The 5,419-nt window shown below is 51.4% G+C and overlaps 1 pseudogene; it reads left to right on the top strand.

The window, feature by feature from the left end:
• The first annotated feature begins 2,486 nt into the window (after positions 1–2,486).
• LOC142574890 (uncharacterized) lies at positions 2,487–3,063 on the top strand (annotated as a pseudogene).
• Positions 3,064–5,419: the final 2,356 nt, after the last annotated feature.

Here is a 5,419-nt window from a genome sequence, read left to right as displayed (position 1 = left end):
CGTGGGATCGCTTCTAATAAACGTAGAAACGAGTCTTTGCAGCGTGTGTGGCCGTTAATCGACTCCAACCACACCCATGTGAGGTGCGACTCCAGCTGCGGTGCAGTTACCCTGTAGCCGGCGGAGACGAGGTGGCGCTTCACTTTATGCCAATAACTTTCGATTTTTTGCGTGTGAGCGCCCGTGATCGGGTCCACAAAATTCACGCTGTGGTTTACTGTCTCCCATTGCAAATTGAGGCTCGCTCCGTTAGCCCCCGCTAAGTTCGGGATGCAGTTGTATGCGGCCCATTCATCACTGTCGATGGTGGTCGCCGGCTCAACGTTGGCTGCAATAATGGGGCCTAGCGTCGCCGCGTCTCGTCGGTCGACCTTGAATAGTCGGAGCTCCCCGGTGGTCACGCAGATCATGCCGAATACCCATGGTCCACGATCTGCAATGCCGCCGTAATTTTGGCGGCTCGGCGGAACGTTGTCGCCCGTCATCAGGCGGCCTCGATTGCATTTTCGCTTGCCGCGAAGGAGGCATTCATCAATTTGCACAATCCTCCCGGGGCCACCGAGTGGGGGTCGCGCCAGCAGCTCTCCCCGCACGACCTCACGAGCGTAGTTCCTCCAGTCGGCGATGACATGGTCCGACAAATTAAGCAAGTCGCCGGTCATCTCCTTCAAGAGCCACGTGCCTATGTTTTTGCTCACGCAGTACGTGAGCCAAATCACTTGCCGCCTGGAGACGTGGACGTTCGGGCGGCCGAGGCGGTCCGTGTTGGCAATGTAACTTCCCTCACCTCTCTGCCCGTGCAGTGCAGCGGTACCGTGTAACTGCGACAGCTGCTTTCGGCACCTGTTGCACCGGAAGGCAGCCTGGCGTCCATTCTGAGTCTTCTTATAGAATGTGACGACTTCGCCTTCGCAGGTTGGTTGGTCCGGGTTGGACCCCAGGTCATTGCAGGTGCCCCAGTACTCCGACGACGCCACTCGACCTGGTCTGGCGTTGGGGCGCGGTGGGCGGACAGCGCTTGAAGCTGGAGCGCAGCCGCATCGCTGATAAATTGGCAGATGGTGACAATATTGGGGTCAATTCCCGTGGCGGCCATGACAACGAGTGCAGCGAGAGACGCGGCTCGTCTTTTGTAGCCCCGGGATCCGTTACAGCAGCACCTTCTGTTAACGACGGCTCACCCAGGAACGTTGAGGTAGCGAGGACCTGGCGGTCTGGAGCTTCACGAACATGCAGGGGCCCAGGCACAGATGCGAGACGACATATTTTCAAGCTCCCTCGATCACGCAGAGCGACACGCAGTCTAGCTTGCTCAAACGCTGAAGCTCGTTGGCGGGGGCGTGTTTTATGTAGCCTAGAACGCCCTCGCTCAAGAGAAGGAGAGAGGGAAAACGTTTTCCGGGCTTGCGGCCTCCGCTCGGGACGCAGGAACAAGCTCAACGGATTTTTTAACCGCGCTTGAGCCAGCACAGGCAAAGGCACTGACATGCACACACGCGCACACACAGACACGCGCGCACCGGCGTGTACCCTGCCGAGGATGAGGAGAAGGAACGAAAGCACACACGAAGCCTAACGTTCGCGCTGGCTGAGAGGAAGGAGCATTGGCGAGCCTATGTAGATATCGGGACGTCTACATAGCTCGCCAGTGCTCTTTTCAAGGGCATAACAGGTTGGATATTGTTTACCCTCACCCTGCTGACAAATCTAGGCCCCTATTTTATGTAGCGGATCCTGTACATTTATTAAAATGCGTGAGGAACAATTGGCTTAATCAGAAAAATCCTGGAACATGCATTTTCTATCCGGAGTTTTCAAGTGCATCATCATTAGTTCGCAATAATGGAGCTTCTTTTAAGGCACTCCGTGACATACATGAATTTGAAAGAAAAAGTCTATCAAAGTTTGGCTATGGGCTTACATACAAAGCTCTCCACCCATCCAACATAGAAAGACAGAACGTAAAACTAGCACTGAAAGTTTTCAATCCATTCGTTATTGAAGCCCTGAAGTCACTTGGAGCAGAACTTGGCCTGTCCTATGCTGAAGGAACGGCAGACTTTATCAGTGTGATACTAAAGTGGTGGCACATTGTCAACGTAAAAACGCCTAAGAAAGGCCGTCGGCTAAGATGTCCCAATCAAGAACCAGTGACGAGCTTGTATGGTGTGCAAGTGCAGTTCCTGAGTTCTTTTGTCAGCTAGTTAGATGTATGGAAAGAGGTGAAAATGGACACCGGTGCTCTGACAACTGATACGCATGCTGCACTCAGGCTCACAACTTATTCCCTAACTGAGGTCTGCCGCTATTGCATTGACGAGCTTCACTTGGAGTATGTCTTGCTTGGCAAATTCCAAACTGACAGCCTCGAAGAAAGGTTTCGAAGATACCGTCGCCTTTGTAGGACAAACTATCATGTCTCCATACAGCAAATATATGAGGCGGAAGCAAAGCTAAGGCTGCAAGACTCGCTTATCTTCCCTGAAATGAGAGACATGTGGAAATCTAGCAGCAAAACATTAGATGCCAGCCGCCTCATAGAAGACTACAAAAATAACAGAAGAAGACATTAAAAGCAAGGAGCCGAGCTTGCCAGCTATTACATACATAGCAAGATTTTGTGCACATGCAGCTCTAAAAAAGATTCCTTGCACAGCTTGTGCAGAAACCCTTACTGCACAGGAAAGAGAAATGGAGCTGGATCGCAACATAATAATTGAGAACCTCTCCCGGGGTGGTTTTAAGTTCCCGAGGCCTGTAGTCATAGATGCCGTGCTGCGAATGCAACTAGTTCTTGAGAAATTGACTACACAAGAAAATGTTGTGCAGTTTCATGCTTCCAGACATCAAAGGGAATTGCTGATTAGTTTGACACAAGAAGTAATAGACGATGAAGGATTCGATATCTGTTCTAGAGGTCATCATCCTGATGATGTCTATCAAAATATACTGTGGGCAGCAGCGAATACATTGCTTAAAAATTATGTCCAAATGAAGACAGACCTCTTAAACACTGAATTGTCAAAAAAGAAACAGCAAAGAAAGCTCAAAACGCTTTCGTAATGCAGACCAGCTGAAGACAGGTTGTTTGGTTCAAGGATTTCTTTGTAGTGTTTGTAGTCAGTGTATTTTAGTGTGTCTATAGAATGTTTGTGAGGACTCCCTTTTCGTTCTTCAGTGTGCATTTGAAGTAAATCTGTCAGGCTATTGTTCAGCTTTTCCTTAATTTCTTCCTTAATGCTACTGTCGCCCACTCTCTTGCTTGCATGACAGCACGACACCGTTAAATAATGGTTTTAACCGCGTACCTTTAAATGTAACTTCATGTTGGTATGAGAAATAAATTGACACTAAATACTGGTCGTGCATTGAAATTCTTGGACGCTCCCATTTCACTTCGGTTCAAAGGCGAACGGGCGGTAGCAAGCAGGCGCACTCCGGCGGGGTCGGGCAAGGTACGTGACGTCACGGACGGAGCGCACAGGCTTTGAAGAAATTCTATGTGGCTTTGTCCAGGCTACATAAAACACGCCCCCGCCAACGAGCTTCAGCGTTTGAGCAAGCTACACTGCGTGTCGCTCTGCGTGATCGAGGAAGCTTGAAAATATGTCGTCTCGAATCTGTGCCTGGGCCCCTGCATGTTCGCGAAGCTCTAGACCGCCAAGTCCACGCTACCTCAACGTTCCTGGGTGAGCCGTCCTTAAAGGGATACTAAAGGTTACCAGAAACTCAAGTTAAAGTGGTAGAGCAATGTTCTAGAACGTCTAAGGCGTCAATATAATCGCGAACAGAGCTTTAGTAACCGAGAAATTGAGGTAAATGCATGACACGATTTGAGACCCCCCAGCGACATTCCGGTACTAGCCCGATGACGAAAGGACTCCTCATAATTTGTGTTACTAATACTCAACTACTCGTATTAAAAATATAATTTCATTCGATTGTAAGGCGGAAAAAAATGCTACTTGTCTACGTCTATTCGATTCTAAGAAAAAATAACATTTTGACGTTACCCTTCAGTAATATGGGTGTTCGAAAGGTTTCGTTTTCGCTCGACTCTGCGCGCTCGACTCTGCGCCGCGCACGCTTTGGAGTTTCAGTAGTTTCGTTATCGCGTCGTGCTGTGAGGGTTCTGCTGGCTCGCGAAACTTTCATTTGGAACAAGCAGCGAGAATGCCACGTCCATGTGATGTCGTGGGAAGCCCTCGTTGCTTTCCCGCTCCGGAGAGCCGGTGTCGAGGCCGCCGTCGTAGTACGCAACGACGCCGGCAGTGCGAGCCCTCAGCAGCAGGTCGCGCTCGTCGGTGCTCAAATCGCTGAAGTTGAGCCCACCATCGCGAGCCAATCTGTCGGTGTCAGGGTCTATTGCGACGAGCGTCGAAGTTAGCGTCATAGAATGAAGTACCAGCTTATGGGCGTCTTGCGCTGGGGTTTGAGGTATAGTGGCGGCGCCTGGTGGCGGTGCGGGAAACGACATCTGGGTCGTGCCAGCTTGGGTCGTATTGAGCCCTGGCTGTGGCGAAGCACGTTTCTAGGCCGAGTTTTGCGTCGATTCGCACATTTTTATGCCCTGTTGCGAGTGCGAAAAGGCTCGTCGCTTCTCATAGACCACGCCGACCACGCTGCGAGTGCGCCGTGGGACGTAATGCGGGACGTAATTCGTTTCTCCTTCCGCTAGCCACCATACTCCCGCTTTCGCTCTGCTGTCGGCTCTGTCTTGGCTCTGTTTCTGACCGCGCGTTCGCGTTTTGCGCAGAAAAGCCGTAGCGCTGTCTGCGGACGCCGTTCTACTCACTGATGGCGCAACGTCACTATGAGACCATGATGTCAGTACTCCTCGATCGGAGGGCGGGCGATTTGAACTGCGCTAGAGGTACGCGGACGCTTCAGAACGCATTTTCTCTTAAAATAAGTCTCTCCTTGGCACGAAACAAGCGTTTCGAGGTTTCTGTGATGGTATTTCAACAGTCCACGTTGACTTAATAGTAACCTTTAGTGTCCCTTTAACAGAGGGTTCTGTTGTAACGGATCCCGGGGCTACAAAAGACGAGCCGCGTCTCTCGCTGCACTCGTTGTCATGGCCGCTACGAGAATTGACCCCAATATTGTAACCATCTGCCAAATTATCAGCGATGCAGCGATCGCTTCAGCTCGCTCCAGCTTCAAGCGCTGTCCGCCCACCGCGCCCCAACGCCAGACCAGGTCGAGTGGCGTCGTCGGAGTACTGGGGCACCTGCAAGGACCTGGGGTCCAACCCGGACCAACCAACCTGCGAAGGCGAAGTCGTCACATTGTATAGGAAGACTCAGAATGGACGCCAGGCTGCCTTCCGGTGCAACAGGTGCCGAAAGCAGCTGTCGCAGTTACACGGTACCGCTGCACTGCACGGGCAGAGAGGTGAGGGAGTTACTTCGCCAAC

This window comes from Dermacentor variabilis, chromosome 3 (assembly GCF_050947875.1).
Source record: "Dermacentor variabilis isolate Ectoservices chromosome 3, ASM5094787v1, whole genome shotgun sequence".
Classification (NCBI taxonomy): Eukaryota; Metazoa; Arthropoda; class Arachnida; order Ixodida; family Ixodidae; genus Dermacentor; species Dermacentor variabilis.
This window is presented reverse-complemented; position numbering and strand designations above follow the sequence as displayed.